General features: G+C 44.0%; 1 protein-coding gene across 2 annotated transcripts in view; it reads right to left on the bottom strand.

The window, feature by feature from the left end:
* Window positions 1-12,337: 12,337 nt before the first annotated feature.
* bcas3 (BCAS3 microtubule associated cell migration factor) overlaps window positions 12,338-24,135 on the bottom strand; it is a 1,025,650-nt gene continuing 1,013,852 nt past the window's right edge. For both annotated transcript variants that reach the window (XM_077541215.1, XM_077541210.1), the window contains one exon: window positions 12,338-12,686. The gene's annotated coding sequence lies outside the window, so the exon portion shown is untranslated. The remainder of the gene's footprint in view (window positions 12,687-24,135) is intronic.

Below are 24,135 nucleotides of genomic sequence, written 5' to 3'. Positions count from 1 at the left end.
TTAAATGTAATTAGTTAAAATATACTAACATGGTTTAAGTAATCAAAGTGGTAAAACAAACAAGATTGTGTTATTTAAAATTTATTGGATTGGTTTTCATAAGAGTTATGAAAAATAGCAAATAGAAGAAGATTCCTATACTACCCTGCTTCAGGCACTTGTGGGGCGACGCACTCGTACACTTGATAAGTAATCCGAGACAATCCATGTATAATTACTCCCAAATGTGCCCTCCACGTGCACTTTATAACACATCACATCAATATCAGTTCATTTATGATCAAATTGCCGTATCTTGAGATTATTTTAAACAGTTTTATCTTGGTCGCATCACGGACATGTGGCGCTCAATAGCATAGCTAATATTATATTCCAACCATCCATTTTCTGAACCGCTTACTCCTCACAAAGGTCGCGGTGGGTGCTGGAGCCTATCTGGGCTGACTATGGGCAGAAGGCGAGGTACACCCTGAACGGGTCGCCAGCCAATCGCAGCTAATATTATTTTATAATATTATAATATATAGCTATTTCACAATATCCACACTCATTCGCTCGCGTGATCTATCATGTTAGGTACAAAAAGATAACTATTTCACAATAACTGTGAGCGTTATAGGTAACAGGCTAGCTATTTTAAAATATCCAGACCCGCTAGCGTCATAGCTAACAAGCTAACATTTTGGCTAGCTTGTAATACAGCTTGATAATGGACTAACGCAAACCTTTGGAGTCCATCCATCCATCCATTTTCTTGACCGCTTATTCCTCACAAGGTTTTGCTGGAGACCGTTTGGAGTCCGTTATCATAAAATGACTACTAGTATCATCAGTAGATAAGATAGCATTACTGCATTCCCCTTGTCAATAATAATTACCCTATTCATTATGAAACAAGTTAGGCTTTCTCAAGAGCCTCTCAAGCCTGAGCTGCACAGTGAGATACGGGCTTTATAGAGTACTATACTTAAATACTGGCTTGGAGTATATATAATGTTAGATGCTGATGAGTTTAATTCTCTCTTATGTTTATATATTTTCGCCAGATACCTAACTCTTGGTGTATTTTTCTTGTTCTTCTCAAGCTCTGTGTTTTCACCTCCTTGTTGCAACATTGATTTGGTAAGTGTAAGCAGTGTTATAAGTGGAAAAAAAATAAGTGCCGGTAATCTCGTCATTCATACATATATATATATATATATATATATATATATATATATATATATATATATATATATATATATATATATATATATATATATATATATATATATATTAGGGCTGTCAAAGTTAAAGCGTTAACTAATTAATTAATCACAAAAAATTATCGCATTAATCATTGTATTACCATAGATTAATCACACTATTAATTTTGACCGCAGATAATCCCTTTGAGCAGACAGTGGATGGTTTGAGCAATAAACATAACTACATGCATTAAAGTAAAGCATTTAATAAATGTTTACATATGACGTAGGTCATTTTTTCCCATTTTAAATTATGCAAATAATTAATTGATTAGAAAAAGTAGGATGAGCGTGTGCAGCGGGCAAAAATGTTGGGGAAAAAAAAGCTTTTTTAAAACAGTGATTAATCGTGATTAATCAAAATTCTACGATGTGATTAATCTGATTAAAAATGTAATCGTTTGACAGCTCTACTATATATATATATATATATATATATATATATATATATATATATATATATATATATATATGTATATATATATATATATATATATATATATATATATATGTGTGTGTGTGTGTGTATGTATATATACGTGAGTCATTACCGTGAGTCATTACCTTATCGTGGTAGGGGGGTTTGCGTGTCCCAATGATCCTAGGAGCTATGTTGTCTGGGGCTTTATGCCCCTGGCAGGGTCACCCATGGCAAACAGGTCCTAGGTGAGGGGCCAGACAAAACATGGCTCAATGACCTCTTATGATGATGATACATATTGGATCACGGTTTCCCTTGCCCGGACGCGGCTCACCGGGGCCCCCCTCTGGAGCCAGGCCTGGAGGCAGGGCTCGAAGGCGAGCGTCTGGTGGCCGGGCCTTCACCCATGGGGCCCGGCCGGGTATAGCCAGGCCTGGAGGCAGGGCTCGAAGGCGAGCGTCTGGTGGCCGGGCCTTCACCCATGGGGCCCGGCCGGGTATAGCCCGAAAAGGCAACGTGGGTCCCCCTTCCTATGGGCTCACCGCCTGTAGGAGGGGCCAAAGAGGTCGGGTGCATAGCGAGCTGGGTGGTGGCCAAAGGCGGGAACTTTGGCGGTCCGATCCCCGGCTACAGAACTAGCTCTTGGGACATGGAATGTCACCTCTCTGGCAGGGAAGGAGCCTGAGCTGGTGTGTGAGGCAGAGAAATTCCGACTAGATATAGTTGGACTCTCCTCCACACACGGCTTGGGCTCTGGTACCAATCCTCTCGAGAGGGGTTGGACTCTCTTCCACTCTGGAGTTGCACACGGTGAGAGGTGCAGAGCAGGTGTGGGCATACTTATTGCCCCCCGGCTCGGCGCCTGTACGTTGGGGTTCACCCCGGTAGATGAGAGGGTAGCCTCCCTCCGCCTTCGGGTGGGGGGATGGGTACTGATTGTTGTTTGTGCATATGCACCAAACAGCAGTTCAGAGTACCCACCCTTTTTGGAGTCCTTGGAGGGTGTGCTGGAGAGCGCTCCCCCTGGGGACTCCCTCATCCTGCTGGGGGACTTCAACGCTCACGTGGGCAATGACAGTGAGACCTGGAGGGGCGTGATTGGGAGGAACGGCCCCCCCGATCGGAACCCGAGCGGTGTTCTGTTATTGGACTTCTGTGCTCGTCACGGATTGTCCATAACGAACACCATGTTCAAACATAAGGGTGTCCATATGTGCACCTGGCACCAGGACACCCTAGGCCGCAGTTCGATGATCGACTTTGTAGTCGTGTCATTGGATTTGCGGCCGCATGTTTTGGACCCTTGGGTGGAGAGAGGGGCGGAGCTGTCAACTGATCACCACCTGGTGGTGTGTTGGCTCCGATGGTGGGGGAAGATGCTGGTCCGACCTGGCAGACCCAAACGTATTATGAGGGTTTGCTGGGAACATCTGGCGGAATCCCCTGTCAGAAAGAGTTTCAATGCCCACCTCCGGCAGAGCTTCTCCCTTGTTCCGGGGGAGACGGGGGACATTGAGTCCGAATAGGCCATGTTCCGCGCCTCCATTGTCGAGGCGGCCGATCGGAGCTGTGGCCATAAGGTGGTCGGTGCCTGTCGCGGCGGCAATCCTCAAACCCGCTGGTGGACACCAGCGGTAAGGGATGCCGTCAAGCTGAAGAAGGAGTCCTATCGGGCCTTTTTGGCCTGTGGTACTCCAGAAGCAGCTGACGGGTACCAGATGGCCAAGCGGAATGCGGATTCGGCGGTTGCTGAGGCAAAAACTCGGCCATGGGAGGAGTTCGGTGAGGCCATGGAAAACGACTTCCACATGGCTTCGAGGAAATCTGGTCCACCATCCGGCGTCTCAGGAGAAGAAAGCAGTGCACCATTAACACTGTGTATAGTGGCGATGGGGTGCTGCTGACCTCGACTCGGGACATCGGTGGGAAGAATACTTCGAAGACCTCCATAATTCCACAGACACGTCTTCCTTTGAGGAAGCAGAGCCGGGGGTGGGCTCTCCTATCTCTGGTGTCGAAGTTACTGAGGTGGTTGGAAAGCTCCTCGGTGGCAGGTCCCCGGGGGTGGATGAGATCCGCCCGGAGTACCTCAAGACTCTTTTTAAGAAGGGGGACCGGAGGGTGTGCTCCAACTACAGAGGGATCACACTCCTCAGCCTCCCTGGTAAGGTCTATTCAGGGGTGCTGGAGAGGAGGGTCCGTCGGGAAGTTGAATCTCGGATTCAGGAGGAGCAGTGTGGTTTTCGTCCTGGCTGTGGAACAGTGGACCAACTCTATACCCTCAGCAGGATCCTCGCCCAACCAGTCCACATGTGTTTTGTGGATTTGGAGAAGGCGTTCGACCGTGTCCCTCGGGGAGTCCTGTGGGGGGTGCTTTGGGAGTATGGGGTACCGGGCCCCCTGATACGGGCTGTTCCGACCCTATACGACCGTTGCCAGAGTTTGGTCTGCATTGCCGGCAGTAAGTCGGATTCGTTTCCAGTGACGGTTGGACTCCGCCAAGGTTGCCCTTTGTCACCGATTCTGTTCATAACTTTTGTGGACAGAATTTCTAGGCGCAGCCGAGGCGTTGAGGGGGTCCGGTTTGGTGGCCTCAGCATTGCATCTCTGCTCTTTGCAGATGATGTGGTGCTGTTGGCTTCATCCAGCCGTGATCTCCAACTCTCACTGGAGCGGTTTACAGCCGAGTGTGAAGCGGTTGGGATGAAGATCAGCACCTCCAAATCCGAGACCATGGTCCTCAGTCGGAAAAGGGTGGCGTGTCCTCTCCGGGTCGGGGATGAGCTTCTGCCCCAAGTGGAGGAGTTCAAGTATCTTGGGGTCTTGTTCACGAGTGAGGGTAGGATGGAGCGAGAGATTGACAGGCGGATCGGTGCAGCATCCGCAGTGATGCAGACTCTGTATCGGTCCGTCGTGGTGAAGAAGGAGTTGAGCCAAAAGGCGAAGCTCTCGATTTACCAGTCGATCTACGTTCCTCACCTATGGTCACGAGCTGTGGGTCGTGACCGAAAGAACAAGGTCCCGGATACAAGCAGCCGAAATGAGTTTCATCTGCAGGGTGTCCGGGCTCTCCCTTAGAGATAGGGTGAGAAGCTCGGTCATCCGGGAGGGGCTCAGAGTCGAGCCGCTGCTCCTCCGCGTTGAGAGGAGCCAGCTGAGGTGGCTCGGGCATCTGGTTCGGGTGCCTCCTGGACGCCTCCCTGGAGAGGTTTTCCGGGCATGTCCCACCGGCGGGAGGCCCCGGGGATGACCCACGACAGGCTGGAGAGACTATGTCTCTCAGCTGGCCTGGGAACACCTTGGAATCCCGCCGGTGGAGCTGGTTGAAGTGGCTGGGGAGAGGGAAGTCTGGGTTTCCCTCCTAAAGCTGCTGCCCCCGCGACCCGACCTCGGATAAGCGGAAGAAGATGGATGGATGTATGGATATATATATATATATATATATATATATATATATATATATATATATATATATATATATATATATATATATATATATATATATATATATATATTCGACAATCGTACAGAGTCTCTGGTCGGTCCCTTCGGACGACGTTGCGCAGTCACTCCACCAGAGGTGTGTCTACGTCGTGGCCTGCTCTGGGGGGCGTGCCCTTGGGGGACATCTGTGCGGCGGCCTCTTGGTCGTCGCCCTGCACGTTCTCAAGGTTCTGCAGCTTGGATGTCACCTCTCCTCATGCACGGGACGTGGTTCGGGGTCCTGCGGAGGCCTCGTTGGGGGTAGTCTTTGCAGGGTCTTCGTGACATCGCTGGTATTCGGCGTTCCATGCTGGTTACAGCACCGCCACCTGGCAGTCGGGAGGGACGAAATAGAACGAAAGTTACGAATGTAACTACGGTTCTATGAGTCCAGAACGACCGCCAGCATTGCTTGTCACTCAGAACCCTCGTGCTGGTTTGCGCGAGAAAGGTTCTAGCGGATGTCAAGCGACACGCAGTCAGTGAGTACGCGTCGATATACTGCTACCTTCGTCTGGGATAGGAGGCGAAACCGCCCCGTCACCAACGGCATCAACTGGAGAATCCATAGCAGCCCTCAAGCGACACGCAGTCAGTGAGTACGCGTCGATATACTGCTACCTTCGTCTGGGATAGGAGGCGAGAACCACCCCGTCACCAGCGGGACCAAACGGAAAAGAAGTTCCTGAGACCGGAATGGAGACGGCACCTCGGCGACATCGTCCGCCTGGGAGGGCAACTAGCGGGTTGCACCCGGCACAGCCACCCCTGCCGCGAACGTCGTCCCCGCAGAGACCTGACAAGCGGAAGGGGTTTGATCACCCCAATGAGCTTATTCCACCCTCCCACTCGCCACCAAGTTGCAAAATTGCAACGAAAAGTGATAATCAGTCCGAACAACAGCGAGGGCGGCAGACGTCGTGTAGGGAGCAGCAGACTCCGTGCGGGAAAGGAGGCAGCAACCACACCCATCACACACGAAACCACAACGAAGCCCTGCGCAGAGAGGGCGGCAGACTCCGTGTAGGCGACCGAATTCCCGTAGAGAGTGGCCGACCTCGTGAGGGAGAGGAGGCAGTAACCAGTCTCGTCACCAACTGAACAAAACCAAGCTCCGCGCACGGACAGCGACAGAAGTCGCGTTGACCGCGGCAGACTTCGTGCGGGAGAGGAGGCTGCACCTAGCTCCTTCCTCCGCGAAATAAAACGAAGAACCGCACACGGAGAACCCTAGACTTCATGTAGAGAGCGGCTGACTCCGTGGGGGAGAAGGGGCAGCCACCAGCCCCATCACCAATGGTACAAGACAAACAGGTTCCGCGCATGCAGACGAAGAGCCGCGTATGGAGAGCGGTAGACCCCGTGTGGAGAGCGGCCGACGCTGTGTGGGAGAGGAGGCTGCACCTAGCCTCATCCTTAACGGACCAAACACAGTGCTGCGTCTGGAGAGCAGCAGAAGCTGCGTGGAGAGCGGCCGACTTCGTGTGGAAGAGCGGCCGCCAAGTATGTGAGATGGAGGCGGTCCTAGACTCGCACCCAGCCACTTTGCAATCCGAACAAAACGAAACCACAAATCAATCAATTAAACATGCACGTGGTCGTTTGTGCCGCCATAAGTTGACAATGGCACTGAAGCTCCGCGCATGGAGCGCGGCAGACTTCGTGTGAAGAGCGGCAGACCCAATGTGGAAGATGGAGGCGGTCCCTGGCCTCGCCCTTGCCCCCTTACAGGTCGAACAAAACGAGACCCAAAAGCAATCAAACAAACATGCATGCAAGTGGTCGTATGTGCCGTCCTAAGCTAGCAGTTGGTATGGCAAACAACATCTCGGCTAGCACACAACATCAAGGCAGCTGATGCCCTTCACTTTGATGGGCCGGGGCAGGAGAAGCAGACTGGTGCCTTGATCGGTCTGCGGGGGGCAGTGAACCAATGCCCCCCACCAATGACCGCCCCTGGCGACGCCACCAGCTGAAGGCGCCATGTAACCGGCAACAGCCGCTGCCGGTAAATGAGCGGCCACCGTAGCGGAAATGCGCCGCTCCCACTAGGACAGCAGGCCATTTCATCCTCCAAGGCGCCTCTACGGCAGCGTCCTCCATAACGCCATGTCAAGTCAATCTACTGCTATTTTCGTGTTGTTAACGGAATAAAGCGAAACCCTGCGCATTGATAGCGGCCGAGTCTGTTTGGGGGCGAAGCGCATCACACAGCGGCCCTAACGACACGTAAGTAGACGTTTGTGCCGTCATAAGCTAGCAGTTGGTATGACCCACGGTACCTCAGCAAGCCAAGCGCATCAAAGCCGAAATAGTGAGACAATCCAAGCTAGGAGAGGATACGAAATAATTCATACCGTTTCCGCCAGCCCGCATGGTGAACTCCTGCAATCGCGGCAGGAGGATATCAATGCGTCTCCCAACTACACACCCGTACACAACGGAGGCAACCGCATCGGGTGCGACACCGCAACCTAGGCGGGTGTCGGGACACCATACTAACCCTCGGCTACCTCAAATCTAAACAACGGGTTGCTGACACACCACGTAGGCCACAATTCAGGTTGTGCTGGCACAAGCTAGCAGAGTGCACGATAACCGGCATTGGTTATCGTTCAAGCCGCAAACATCAGGGCGGTGTCGGCTCCCAGCCATCCGCTGAGTAGCGTGGCGCCACAATTTAGAAGAGGAGACGAAAATGCCTTACCTTCCCTGGCAAGCTCTTTTCAGCACAGTAAATGGCAACACGGTATCGAAAGCATCGGTTGCCGCGTCAGCACCTGATCCACCGTCGAGGCAGCAGTCCTCCTTACGGCAGGAAGGAACCTCTAGTGTTTACAGCGAGTGACGTCCTCCACGGCTGCCTCCACTCGACGCGCAGTCAGTGAGTGAGCGTCAAAATGTTGCTTCCTTCGTCGGGGATAGGAGGCGAGACCCTCCCCGCCACCAACGGAATCAAACAGAGCTCCCCGCAAAGACGGCGGCAGACACCGTGAGGAGGGAACGACCCCCCGCGATCGAAGAGTCACGTACGTGGTTTATGTGCCGAAACCCCGCGTGGCGGATTGGCTCCGTGAGGCGAGGGCGCCCACACAGCGAGTAAGGATTCGCTCGATGGCGTCCCACACTAGCAGTCGGCTTGATAAACAGCACCTTATCTAGCCAAAAACATCGAAGCAGCTGGTGCTCCCGACAAGAGAGTTGTGTCAGCCTGAAACTACACACTCCCACCGCCAGGAAAACAAGCTAGGAGAGGATACTCTCAACCGTATCGTCACCCGTAAGTCATAAACAAAGCGATCCAAACGACTTTCATTAAAGATGTTAACTTAGCTCATACGCGCCCCGGCCTGAAGCTGTACACAGTCTATCCATACAAATCACTAAAGAGAAAATGCACTGAACCGTCGCAACCAAGGGGGGCGAGGAACACCCGCAGCCCCGATCAACCAGATCACAGGCTACTCGCGACGGACGGAGCGTATAACGCTGTGCGAGAAAGGTTAAAGAGGATGTGTTCTGGCGACGTTCCCTTTTATATACGGGATTACGTCGGCCAGAACCATTGACAGGCATATTTTGTCATTCTCATTCGATGACGCTGTCGCGACAAGGGGAATTCCGTGCTGGTTACAGCACCGCCACCTGGCGGTCGGGAGGAACGAAATAGAACTCTTCACGCGTTTCAGAAATGTTCATGGTTTGATAAATGGCATGTTTTTCATTATATTTGAATGGATGATGTCCATATTTTACAAATTGTTTTATGACTTAATTATGCTTAAAATTACCTGTTTGATTAAGAACAAGTAACAAAGTGGGGCTGATTCTAATCGTGTCACAAATCTGATATATAAGTGGTGTGAATTTTATCATTCATATTATTTTAACATATATCATATGTATTTCACCGTAGAGACAGTAAATAACGTGAAAAGACTGCGGGGTATGTGGCATTGTGAGTCCATTCATATATACGTCCGTGGATGTTGCTCACCATACTCCATGGAACACTCAAGAAGTTTGTGTGAATGCACAGACACATGGAAAATTAGAGGGAACAACATTGGATACAATACATTTGAGTAGGCTTGTTTTGTTAAACCCCATCACTGCAGTCAATAAACATGAAACTAGACAAGAAATCCAGATAATTATACTCTTGTACTTCTTCCTATTCCCTGAAAGCGCTATATAAATAAAGATGACTAATTATTTTCCTTTTTAACTTTTGTTTTCTTTCTTTCACTTTTATTTTATATTTGGTATTGAATGTATATGTTCAATAAACAAACCAAGAGAAAAATCTCAAGTCTGTGAGGACTGTGCCACAGTAATGTTCATAGCCGCTCAAATGTCCTCCTTTTTTGAATACTGAATTTTGTTATAACAAAAATTTTATTCCTCAGAACAAAATCATTAAATGAGGGACAAAATCCCAGATTCAATAATGAGCAATAAAGAAAAAATATTCCCTAAATGTATTTTTCTTATTATTTTTTTTATAGCAGTTCTAGAATCAACTGTATTCACCAAGTGTGTTAAGTCAAAAAGGTGTGTTGAGACAAGACTATACATTTTACATTTTTACAAAGAGGACCAGTTTCCTACATCCGTTATGGGAGCATTAACTCTTTTACTGCCACACGTTACCAAAAAAAAAAAATCTTGAATATGACAAAGGTTTTGATCATTTACATCATACTTGAAAACGTCGTGATTTTACTAATCGTTATTAAATGTTTTTGGTGGTCGGAGAGTTAAAGGCAAAACAGTTCTGACTTCTTAAAAGATACACTTTATATTATGTAGTAAACGGGTCCAAATACACACATGGACAAAATTGTAGGTACTGTTAATACTCCTCTCAAACAAGAAATTATGGAGTTAAATATGGCGCAAAAGTCACTCGTAAAAAAAAATGTGTACCTGTAGAAAAAAGTAGAAATTTTTATTTGTAAAAGGCGTGATTTGTACCTGTAAAAAAAAAAAATGTACTTAAAAAAAAACATTGTGCGTAAAAAAAAATGTACCTGTAAAAAAAACATGTGTACCCGTAAAATAGAAAAGGTGTAACTTAAAAAAAAAAGGACGTTAAAAAAAAATTGGACGTAAAAATTTTTTTTTGTACGTATAAAAAAAATTGTACGTGTAAAAAAAAAATTGTACCTGTAGAAAGTATTTTGTATCTGTAAAAATCACGATTTGTACCTGTAGAAATGACAAATTGTAGTCAAAGAAGTCGCCACTAGGAGTCACAAGTGTTTTTTCTGCTGCTGTCCAGTCACGGGACTTTTGCACCATATCTGACGGCTAGAAATGTAGCAGAACGATTCGTACTCGTAGAGCTCCGTGATTTGCCCGTCTTTGGAAGGGGGCGGGCTCTGGAGGATTTGGGAGTGGGCTGAAGCTCAACCTCATTGGTTCAGCGAACAACAGTGGGTTGATCTCAAAAGAAGTCACGTTTTTCTCATTAGTATGCAAGAGGTCTCAAACAAACAGTAGCAACACCAGTGCATGGGGGCTCCGGGCGGAGTGGACCCGTCACTTGCCTTTGGTGCCGGTTGGCGTGGGTTCCATCCTCTGCCTGGGTGAAGGCCCAGGTGCGCCTTGCAAGAAGTAAGCCATGTGTGTGTGTGAGTGAGTGGGTATAAAAAAACAAACAAAAAAACACCAGTGTATGGTCATTTTGGAAGAAGAGGACGTCGCAGGCGTGAAAATGTCAACATGCTTCAATACACCAACACAGTGTGGAGCACCTTAAACCTTGGTTGACATGCAGAGACCTCAAAGTGGGCAAAAAGAAAGCCATTTTAGTAGGAAGGTAAGATGTATTACTTGTAATCCGGTGCTGGCTGTATTGCTGAACGTTTATTAGTGATGCAAACGGTGAGTTAAATCACCCATAATGTCCGTCCAAAGACTTCATCGTTTTGTCACGGCTGGCCGTGTTGTTGCGCTCAATAGAGAGGACGCTGTGTGTGACGTGGCCCGTACTCGAAGCCGATTGGCGAAAAAAGTTCAATTTTTGGAACTTCGACGAATATGCGAATGTGCGGATTTTCGTCACAAATGTGCGGATTTTTGCTGCTGAGCACCGCGTCCCAACGCGCGAAACGAGTCCTCCGCGCCGCCCCACGTACTTTCGTTCCGTTGCGCGCAAACTCCATTGACTACAATGCAAACGTGCCGCCGAATCGCCATCCCTCGCTTTTGGTGAGAACGCAGCATAAGACTACATGCATAAATCCTGGTTCACACGGCAAGATTTTAAAACTGTCGGCCGATTTCCAACCTTTGACAGACACCACACGTGAAGAGAAAAAATCACGGGAGTTCCAGTTTTGAACGTACCGTGCGTGGTGTGCGGCCACACCGCACAACCAACACACTCCACACGAGCCGAGTTCATTCAAGAATGTGACGGGAAGTCTCGCAAAACCTCTCGAGATTAAACGTGGCTTCCGAGTCGTCAACATGAGTCGATCCTGGTTTTCAGCCGAAAAAGCGGCATAAAAAGAAAAGGTCTTGTTTAAAGGAGTGTAAATGGGCACTGGCGAGACATCACTTGCCCTCGGCTCAGTGCTGGTGGCGCGGGTTGGCGTCCCACCCGGAGACCACGTTTATTTGTGGAGAATGTGTGTGCGTATATAAAAAATACAAATAATTAAAAAAATAAATAAAAAGGGTGTAATAGCGCGAGCACGGATTTTGTGCTGCGTCATGACTGTTTTGATTTTGGATTCCCCACCGGCTTCCTCGCTGGCTCGCTTTCTGATTGGCTGCACGTCACTGTCAATCTGCTGTGCGCAGCGAAATCGGGCCAAAAAATCCAACATGTTGGATATGCCCGATTTTCAAGTCGGGGGTCCTTCCGAGCGCCGATAGGAGGCGCCGTGTATGGTGACAATTCACATGGCAGGATTATCTGTGAAGATTATCGCTTGTGTCTCGGCGCGTCCTTACGATTGTCGGGAGGGGAAATTCGGGGCTAAAATCGGGCCAATTCTCCTGCCGTGTGAACCAGGCTTAAGTCTCATTGTAAGTTGCAAAAATGGTTTGAATGCAGCGATTGCTTCAAAAGATTGTGCAACAACATTAAGTTCAAGGTACTATAATTTTTCTCTACACCAGTTTCATTTATCTATTGAACCACAATTCAAAAGTAATGACTGATTTTCATTGGTTAACTTTCATTACAATTTTAATAATTCATTTAGTCAGATTCAGGTTGTTAATGTGGCAACTGTGGTTTTTTTTTCATTAACACAGGGTTTCCAACAATATTGCCCACATACGTATATTTACTTTAACTCTTGGTTACGTATTGATTACTGTACGTGATATTGGCTTGTTAGGTTGTAAAGATGAAGTGCATGAAGAAGACTAGGTGAAGTTGTTGGAGAAGAGGCTCAGTGGTTGGTTCTCATTGGTGGGCAGAGTGGAACGGTAGCCTTCAAAGTTTCGTGGGATGCTGCCATTGGTTGAACCAGAGCTGTTGCTGAGGGTCTCGATGCTGCCCTCTCTCTGCAGCTCTGTTGAAAGATTGAAGATTGATTATTATAAGAAGATTGATATCATTATTTAAGACACCTTTCACACTGCCATTCAGAGCCTGCTCTTTGACAGCTCTTTTCCATGCTCATTTCCAACGACACGGAATGGGATAAAAGGGATACTCAAAACTAAATCACTTTTTTTTTTTTTGCTGATAAACTATATAAACGGGTGTCTACTAATGCTGTCTACATGTCCTGGTCATTATTTGGACATTTTAGCAGAGGTGGGCCTGTCAAACCCATTCTGTTGACAATTGACGGGAAACTTTGAAAAATTGAATGAACTAAATCGACCGAAGGGGGTTTCCGTCCATCGATGTAATCGTCAATCCTTAATAAATTTGGCAATCCGTCAATGATGGCCATCCCATTACGGTGACAGATTGGTGACTGACAAACATTGACGACGACTGCCCACGTCTTTTGATTTACCGCAGAGTATTGCCACTTCTTTCTTGGCACTGTGTAAGGGCTACAACAAATGCAAATCCACTGTGTATTTTTAATAAAAAGATAAAATCATATTTTTACAGGATACTCAACTTCTAGAGGAGGTGGAGAGGACATATTTACAGCACCATTCACATCACAATCTAGAGGAGTTATGACATAAGCTGCTTTTCCACCAACAAGCCCAGGATCTTTGAGTTCTGGGTAAAGGGAGTTCTTGGTTCTAAAAGTTCTGCAGGGAATTTAGAATTGTGTTTCTACAGCATCTTAGAGCTCTCTGTAATTAATTCAAATGAGTTTGATGACGTATGAGTTTGGTGAGCCCAGCCAATTTAAAAACAACACCCCCCCAAATTTGACCAACCCATCAGCCGTGGTCTTTGCAGCCCATCCCCTCAAAGATCCAGCCTGGATCAGCAAGACCCTGCTACTGAGATAGTACTTGGATGTCCCCTGGGGAATTTAATTACCCTGGAAATTGTTGTTGGTGGAAAAATGCGCAAACTGAATTTTAACAAAGTAAAATGAAAAGTTCTCCAAAACTTCTGGCGGTGGAAAGCCCCGAAGTTTAGGCAATTTTATGAATCTCTTATACTTCTTATTCTCAAACTGGTTCTGATGACGTGCAGAATTTTCTAGACAGCTGTAATTTGCCTGTGCTGGATCAGGTGGATTGCGTGACCTTTAATGCCAAGATAACAAATGAGGAAATTGCTAAATCTATTGGCTTGCTGAAAAATGGGAAGAGTCCAGGCGAAGATGGGCTGGGAAATGAGTTTTATAAATATCTTAAAGTAAAACTTGTTCCATACATGCTTAAGTTGTATAATTAGGCATACACTGAGAAATCTCTTCCACCAACATTGAACGAAGCTGTTATCACGGTACTTCCTGAAGGGCAAATATTTGGAGGAAGTGGCTTCTTACAGCGATTTCCTTATTAAACTCAGACCAGAAAATTTTGGCAAAAATATTGGCGAGTCTCCCAAGTTTAGTGATGACCAAACTGGTGCACCCTGAGCAGACTGATTTTGTGCAGGGCAGACATTCCTCTAGCAACATTTAGCATTTGTTCAAACATTATTTATTCTCCCAAGATACAGAATAACTTGGTAATACTCAGTTTAGACGATAAAAAGGCTTTTGATCAAGTGGAATGGCCATAACTTTTTGCTGTCTTACAAAAAGTTCAATTGGGTCAAGATTTGATTTCATGGATAAAACTACTGTATAAAAATCCCTCTGCCAGAATTCTGACAAACCACACATTGTCTACTCAGTTTAATCTGAGGGAGTTTTGTATATATATATATATATATATATATATATATATATATATATATATATATATATATATATATATATATATATATATATATATATATATATATATATATATATATATATATATATATATATATCTTTTGAACACAAATTGTTTTCAGAAGAAAAATGCTTTTTTTACTTGACGCCAGACAGCTTGCCGGACTATTTTCCTCTCGAGCAAAACCGGACCAGAACTCGTGTCACAGAACGCTGTCAGGGGTAAGTCAGTGATGATCGCACACCACTGGAGGTGAGGATGAAACAACATTTAACGCAACATGACGCAACATTTAATTTTTAACATGAATTAACTTGCCAACTTCTGCATATTTTTAAATTCTATAATACAACTTGAGGCCAGTCCCCACAAATATATGCATTATTATTAGGGCCCGAGCAGCGACCGCTGCGAGGTCCCTCTTGTTTTTGTAAGAATTATTATTAGGGCCCGAGCAGTGACCGCTGCGAGGTCCCTCTTGTTTTTGTAAGAATTATTATTATTCCGCTTCTTCTTCTTCTTCTTCTTCTTTATTCTCCGCAAACGATCGGACCTAATCATTTACGAAAACTCACCAAACTTTGCAATCTCAATGGGCCCGGCGAAAAATTTGATATTATGGAGTTGTCATAACAACGCGACTCTATAGCGCCCCCTAGCATAGAAAAAATAAAAACCAATCTCGGCCCGTTTGAGCTAGAGCTACGGAAATTGGCAGGCACGTGTAGCACCCCGAGACGCAGAAAAAAGTCATTGGAAGCCATTTCCTAAAATATACAGGAAGTGAGCTATGAATTTTTTAATGTCCAATTTTGGCCTATTTTGGCACATTCACTGTGGTCATGCTTTTTCCCCCTTTGTAAACATTTTTCATCCAATTAACTTCAAACTTGGCATTTATCATCTCAAGACCTTAGAGAACAACTGGGCAAGAAATCTTGCCTTTTCGAAATACTATATGACGGGGGCGGGGCATCAAATATTGCCTTTAAAATTTCATTTGTCCAGAAAGAGCACATGCTTAATAACTCCCATGTACACGCTCCAAAAAATCTCAAACTTCTCAGGCAATGTAATAGTCACGGCCTGAAAACATCTATATGATAAAATTCAGTTATACATATAGCGCCACCTAGTGGTAACAATAAATGTCATACTTTACGTTTTTTAGCTACTGTGCTGAGCTGGTTGAAGGGATCCAGTTGAAAATTGGTCAGAAAAGACTTAAGATGTTGATCATGCCCCACAACGAATATTGTAACTTTTTGCCAAAGGGCGTGGCCGCTACGGTGACGCAAAGTCTGAAGATTTTTCGTGACAATAAAAGCTGCATTAACTTGACCGAGATAATCCTATCTTCTCAAAATTTCACACATTTGATGAGAGTCCAGCCCTAAAGACATCTACGAACTTATATTTCATCTTACTGATAGCGCCACCAAGTGGCAATTTTTTTTCTTACGAATTTTCTTCTACGTTTTTCTCCAAACACGTTAACTGGACCTACCTCATATTGGCACAGATGAGGGTTTCGGCCTTCATGATGTCACAACACGAAGTTTGAGAGTTTTCGCGAATTGCTGTGGGCGTGGCTAAGCGCTGTTCGCCAAGAAAACAATGCCAGTTTTGAGGGTCTAAACATGCACAGAAACTCATGAAACTTGGCACACACATCTGGCCTGGTAAAATGAGCAATATTTTATTGTTGATTGTGCTATTTTTACAAAAATGACTCAATAGCGCCCCCTCGAAATTTTTAACGAAGCAGCCCCGGTTGTACGTTTAAGCAAGAACGATGAATATTTTTAGGTGTATGAGGGAGCCCAAGACCTACAAAAAAGTCTCTTGGACCCATGTGCTAAAATGAACAGAAAGTGAGCTACGAATTTTTGAATGTCCCATTTTTGACGATTTTTGCACATTTACAGGGGGCATACTTTTGCCCACTTCTCCTACACGTTTCATCCGACTGAGTTCAGACTTGACCTGGACCATGACAAGACCTGAGCCAACGACAGGGGGAAAAATCTTGACTTTTCGAAATACTATATGATGAGGGCGGGGCATCAAATTTTGTGTTTCGCAATGAAAAAGGATATGCTTAATAACTCCCCGGTACATGCTCCAAAAAATCCCAAACTTGACATGTATGTTTATAGTCAAGGCCTGAAGGTATCTATCTCTATGACAACATTCAGTTATATATGCAGCGCCACCTAGCCCTTGAGGCAGAAAAAAAAATACCCCACTTACAAAAATTGTAAACTCATTCTCAGTGTCATAACTAAGTCATTTATGAATATTCTTTTTCTTTCCACCACTCAAGATGTTCACTGTTTGTTTAGTTTAATTTTTTTTATCGCCTCTATGGACAATAAAAGCAACATTGTGCAATGAGTACGAGTGATGATGGGTATATATACTTTTGCAAAAAATACCAATCAGGTCAACTCATTCCCTAAAAATAAAAAAGGACGCTGATTTTTGCAGATCTTAACAATCACCAAAATCCATTGAGCTTGACACACACATCACACCTAACAAAAATAAATCCACATGTAAAGGTTTATCATGCCATGTTCAAAGAAATTTTGCTCATAATGTGCCAGTACCCCAACGTGCGAGTACCCCAACGTGCAAGTACCCCAACGTGTGCAAGTACCCCAACGTGGCCCGGGCTGCGAGGGCCCTTTATAGCTGCTCGCAGCTCTAGTTAGGGCCCGAGCAGCGACCGCTGCGACGTCCCTCTTGTTTTTGTAAGAATTCTTCTTCTTCTTCTTCTTCTTCTTCTTCTTCTTCTTCTTCTTCTTCTCCGTAAACGATCGCATTTTTGAGGGCCTAAACATTTACGAAAACTCACCAAACTTTGCAGTCTCTTCGGGCCCGGCGAAAAATTTGATATTATGTAGTTGCCATAACAATGCGACTCTATAGCGCCCCCTAGCGTAGAAAAATAAAAACCAATCCCGGCCCGTTTGACCTAGAGCTACGAAAATTGCCAGGCACGTGTAGCACCCCGAGATGCACAAAAAAGTCATTGGAAGCCATTTCCTAAAATGTACAGGAAGTGAGCTATGAATTTTTGAATGTCCAATTTTGGCCCATTTTGGCCCATTCACTGTGGTCATACTTTTTCCCCCTTTGCAAATATTTTTCAGCCAGTTGACTTCAAACTTGCCATGTGTCATCTCAAGACCCAAGACAACAACTGGGCAAAATATCTTGACTTTTTGGAATACTATATGACGGGGGCGGGGCATCAAATATTGCCTTTCAAATTTAATTTGTCCAGAAAGACAAAATGCTGAATAACTCCCATGAACAAGCTCCAAAAAATCTCAAACTTCTCATGCAACTTAATAGTCACGGCCTGAAAACATCTATATGATACAATTCTGTTATATATATAGCGCCACCTAGTGGTGACAATAAATGTCATACTTTACGTTTTTAGCTACTGTGCCAAGCTCTTTGAAGGGATCCAGTTGAAAATTGGTCAGACAAGCCTTAAGATGTTGATCATGCCCCACACCGAATATTGTAACTTTTCGCCAAAGGGCGTGGCCTCTACGGTGCCGCAAAGTCTGGTAATTTTTCGTGGCAATAAAAGCTGCTTTTACTTGATCCAGGTAATCCTATCTTCTCAAAATTTCACACATTTGATGAGAGTCCAGCCCTTAAGACATCTACGAACTTATATTTCATCTTACTGTTAGCGCCACCGTCTGGCAATTTTTTTTCTTACGATTTTTCTTAAATGTTTTTCTCCAACCACATTAACTGCAACTACCTCATATTTGCTCAGATGAGGGTTTCGGTCTTCATGATGTCACAACACGAAGTTTGTGAGTTTTCGCGAATCGCTGTGGGCGTGGCTAAGCGCTGTTCGCCAAGAAAACAACACCAATTTTGAGGGCCTAAACCGGCACAGAAACGCGTGAAACTTGGCACACACATCTGGCCTGGCAAAATGAGCGATATTTTATCCTGGATTGTGCTATTTTTACAGAAATGACTCAATAGCGCCCCCTAGAAAATTTTAATGAAGCAGCCCCGGTTGTACGTTTAACCCTCGTGCCTTGAAACCAGTGATACCCTCGAAGAGTATACTTTAGCCAAATAAGTAATTCTACTTTGAGGTGTGATAACTAAGTCAATTTTTAACATTTTTTTTTATTTCAACCACTCAAAATGTTCATTGGCATGAAAACTATCCATACATATGAAGTTTTTTTTTTTTTTTTTATGTATTCCCCCCTCTTAGGACAATACAAGCCCAAAGAATGGACTATGAAGAAAACGAACTGTGCTGTATACATGTATAAAAAATAAATAAAAAATTAATACTTCATATGACATAATTAGAGCTTCGAATAAGGCAATAAGTTATAACAACAATTTTTTCAATGCATGCCAAATTTTTTGACAATGGCAATTTAACTAAAAAAAAAACCCTCGCAAATATTTTAGCCAAATAAGTAATTCTACTTTGAGGTGTGATAACTAAGTCAATATTTAATATTTTTTTATATTTCAACCACTCAAAATGTTCATTGGCATCAGAACTATCCATACATATGAAGTTTTTTTTTTTTTTTTTTTTTATGTATTCCCCCCTCTTAGGACAATACAAGCCCAAAGAATGGACTATGAAGAAAACTAACTGTGCTGTATACATGTATAAAAAATAAATAAAAAATTAATACTTCATATGACATAATTAGAGCTTTGAATAAGGCAATAAGTTATAACAACAATTTTTTCAATGCATGTCAAATTTTTTGACAATGGCAATTTAACTCATAAAAATCTCCTCGCGATTATTTTAGCCAAATCAGTAATTCTACTTTGAGGTGTGATAACTAAATCATTTTTTAATATTTTTTTTTCTTTCAACCACCCAAAATGTTCATTGGCATCAAAACTATGCATAAATATAGTATATTTATTTATTATTATTATTTCCCCCCGCCATAGGACAACATAAGCCAAATAATAGATTATGAAGAAAATTAACTGTGTTGTATATATGTATAATAAAGAAATAAATTTGAATCTTTCATATGACATAGTTAGAGCATCAGACAACACGGTCAGATATGTGCCATTTTCCCCGTAGGACGTACGGTTCCGGAAAAATAACGGAAAGAAAAAGCTCCATTACACCGAGACGTCCGTTGAGTTTACCCGGATATCGTGCTTGTTTTTCGGATAAATTTACACCGCCTGTATCCAATTGTATCCGGCGAACGGAAGTCAACACAGCGACGAGCTACATACCGTTGGGAAGCTGCACGTCCCCCGCGGCATTCTAGGACGTGCTCATATGTTCGTTTATGTTTATTTTGTAGAAGTACCTACTTGCCAACTTGCATTTGCAGCTATTTGTGTCTCCGATCGCCGTTCTTTTACTTAGATCCAGGAAGCTCATGCCTCTTGCACGTTAGCCAAATGTGTTGTGAATCCAAACTAGCCGAATAAAAATCGAAGCTTAGCACTTTCACACGTAGAAATGCAACGGCCAGATAAGATAACCGACGAGGAATTCATCTCGACAACCGTTACATGTTACACTTCATAAGTTGCAAAAAAAAACCCGTTTTTTTTTGTTTTGTTTCATCCCTTCTGCTTGCTGTTTTCACCGATCCATGCTCCTTGCCATGTTTTGAAGAATGCACGAAGGGAAATACGTCACCTCCACGTTGCACGCACGTTTGGCCACAATGGCACGCCTCCCCCCTGCAGGCTTTGCAGAGCAAATGGCAATGGTAGGCTGGTTCAAAATGGATGATCGAACTGCGCATGCGTGTGGAATATGCACGCTATCAATTCTAAAGTTCTAAAGTGAAGAAAGAGAAAAAAATATATAAATAACAGCCTTCACACACTGAGGAAAACCGCTGTATTGCAACGACGCCCACCTCTAACAGTGGCTCATTTTGGGGACATAACAACGACAAAGAGCGTTGCCATTCGACCCCTCCCACTAGGGAACGTGCCTCCCACGTCCATGCAGACTAACAAACAGCATATCCTAACACGGAACATAAGTCAATAGCTCGCAATACCTTTTTCTGCACAAAAATATAAGTGGCGCGCGTGTACGCGCATCCACGAACACGCACGCGCGCCCACTAACGTGCACGCGCATCCACTAACATCTTGTTGAATGCACAATCAGTAAAAAGCACGAAGAAATAAGTCTGTGTGGAATATGGCGTGGTGGAAACAGTCCGGTGTTTGCAAGGAAAATCATTAATTGGCCTCTTCCGCCACCTGGTGGATTTGGGGTGCGAAATCTTTCTCATGCCCATGGCACCGTCGAGGAATGTCCATAGAAGGATTTCATGCAGAAATCACGGAAATTGCAATAAAATACATGCAGTGTCCAATCGGTCCAAAAATGTCACTTATAATGTACATTAATGTTACGCGGTTGGCTAACGCATCTTCCAGGGTTATAAAATGAGTAATCTGCCTCATGCAATGGCTGAGAAATGTCGGCACACTCGCATTTTGACGGTCCCCCAGTTTTCCAAAGCCGTGGCTCATTTTTTTTTTTTTTTTTTTTTGTGTTTTCTCCCTGCACAATCAACTCCCAATTTACATATTTGGCTAAACAATGGCACAAGGGTTAAGCAAGATCTACGAAAATTTTTAGGTGTATGAGGGAGCCCAAGACCTACAAAAAAGTCTCTTGGACCCATATGCTAAAATGAACAGGAAGTGAGCTACGAATTTTTGAATGTCCCATTTTTTACGATTTTAGCACATTTACAGGGGGCATACTTTTGCCCACTTCTCCTACACGTTTCATCCGACTGACTTCAGACTTGACCTGGGCTATGTCAAGACCTGAGCCAACGACAGGGAGAAAAATCTTGACTTTTCGAAATACTATATGATGAGGGCGGGGCATCAAAATTTGTGTTTCGCAATGAAAAATTATATGCTTAATAACTCTCCGGTACATGGTCCAAAAAATCCCAAACTTGACATGTATGTTTATAGTCAAGGCCTGAAGCTATCTCTATGACAACATTCAGTTATATATGCAGCGCCACCTAGCCCTTGAGGCATGAAAAAAAAATACCCCACTTACGGTATTTTTACAAAAATTGTAAACTCATTCTCAGTGTGATCACGAAGTCATTTATGAATATTCTTTTACTTTCCACCACTCAAAATGTTCACTGGCATCAGACCTAACCAAACATACATATTTTTGTTATTTAGTTTTATGTATTTTTGATAGCCTCTATGGACATTAAAAGCAATATCGTGAATGAAGGCTATGCTTAATAACTCCCAGGTACATGCTCCAAAAAATCCCATACTTGAAATGTATATTTATAGTCAAGGCCTGAAGGTATCTCTATGACAACATTCAGTTATAAATACAGCGCCACCTAGCCCTTGAGGCATAATATATGAAAAAAAAAAAAAAAACACATACGGTATTTTGTACAAAAAATGTAAACTCATTCTAAGTGTGATAACTAAGTCATTTATGAATATTCTTTTAGTTTCCACCACTCAAATTGTTCACTGGCTTCACACCGATCCAAATGTATGTACGTTTCCATTTTGTTTTATTCATTTTTGATTGCCCCTTTGGACAATAAAAGTAACATTGTGCAATGAGTACAACGAGCGATGATGTATATATACACTTTTACAAAAAATACCAATCAGGGCAACTCATTGCCTAAAAATAAATAAGGACGCTGATTTTTGCAGGTCTTAACAATCACCAAAACCCGTTGAGTTTGACACACACTGGCAAAAAAAATATTCTACATGTAAACGTTTATTATGCCATTTTCGAAGAAATTTTGCTTCCAATATGCCAGTACCCCAACGTGCCAGTACCCTAACGTGCAAGTACCCCAACGTGCAAGGACCCCAACGTGGCCCGGGCTGCGAGGGCCCTTTATAGCTGCTCGCAGCTCTAGTTCTTCTTCTTCTTCTTCTTCTTCTTCTTCTCCGTAAACGATTGCATTTTTGAGGGTCTAAACATTTCCGAAAACTCACCAAACTTTGCAGTCTCTTCGGGCCCGGCGAAAAATTTGATATTATGTAGTTGCCATAACAATGCGACTCTATAGCGCCCCCTAGCGTAGAAAAATAAAACCCAATCCCGGCCCGTTTGACCTAGAGCTACGAAAATTGTCAGGCACGTGTAGCACCCCGAGACGCACAAAAAAGTCAGTGGAAGCCATTTCCTAAAATGTACAGGAAGTGAGCTATGAATTTTTGAATGTCCAATTTTGGCCCATTTTGGCCCATTCACTGTGGTCATACTTTTTCCCCCTTTGCAAATATTTTTCAGCCAGTTGACTTCAAACTTGCCATGTGTCATCTCAAGACCCAAGACAACAACTGGGCAAAATATCTTGACTTTTTGGAATACTATATGACGGGGGCGGGGCATCAAATATTGCCTTTAAAATTTAATTTGTCCAGAAAGACAAAATGCTGAATAACTCCCATGAACAAGCTCCAAAAAATCTCAAACTTCTCATGCAACTTAATAGTCACGGCCTGAAAACATCTATATGATACAATTCTGTTATATATATAGCGCCACCTAGTGGTGACAATAAATGTCATACTTTACGTTTTTAGCTACTGTGCCAAGCTCTTTGAAGGGATCCAGTTGAAAATTGGTCAGACAAGCCTTAAGATGTTGATCATGCCCCACACCGAATATTGTAACTTTTCGCCAAAGGGCGTGGCCTCTACGGTGCCGCAAAGTCTGGTAATTTTTCGTGGCCATAAAAGCTGCTTTTACTTGATCCAGGTAATCCTATCTTCTCAAAATTTCACACATTTGATGAGAGTCCAGCCCTTAAGACATCTACGAACTTATATTTCATCTTACTGTTAGCGCCACCGTCTGGCAATTTTTTTTCTTACGATTTTTCTTAAATGTTTTTCTCCAACCACATTAACTGCAACTACCTCATATTTGCTCAGATGAGGGTTTCGGTCTTCATGATGTCACAACACGAAGTTTGTGAGTTTTCGCGAATCGCTGTGGGCGTGGCTAAGCGCTGTTCGCCAAGAAAACAACACCAATTTTGAGGGCCTAAACCGGCACAGAAACGCATGAAACTTGGCACACACATCTGGCCTGGCAAAATGAGCGATATTTTATCCTGGATTGTGCTATTTTTACAGAAATGACTCAATAGCGCCCCCTAGAAAATTTTAATGAAGCAGCCCCGGTTGTACGTTTAAGCAAGATTTACGAAGATTTTTAGGTGTATGAGGGAGCCCAAGACCTACAAAAAAGTCTCTTGGACCCATATGCTAAAATGAACAGGAAGTGAGCTACGAATTTTTGAATGTCCCATTTTTTACGATTTTAGCACATTTACAGGGGCCATACTTTTGCCCACTTCTCCTACACGTTTCATCCGACTGACTTCAGACTTGACCTGGGCTATGTCAAGACCTGAGCCAACGACAGGGAGAAAAATCTTGACTTTTCGAAATACTATATGATGAGGGCGGGGCATCAAAATTTGTGTTTCGCAATGAAAAATTATATGCTTAATAACTCTCCGGTACATGGTCCAAAAAATCCCAAACTTGACATGTATGTTTATAGTCAAGGCCTGAAGCTATCTCTATGACAACATTCAG

The sequence above is a fragment of the Festucalex cinctus genome, chromosome 13 (assembly GCF_051991245.1).
Source record: "Festucalex cinctus isolate MCC-2025b chromosome 13, RoL_Fcin_1.0, whole genome shotgun sequence".
Taxonomy (NCBI): Eukaryota; Metazoa; Chordata; class Actinopteri; order Syngnathiformes; family Syngnathidae; genus Festucalex; species Festucalex cinctus.
The sequence above is the reverse complement of the archived record's forward strand: the minus strand, read 5'-3'. Positions and strand labels throughout refer to the sequence as shown.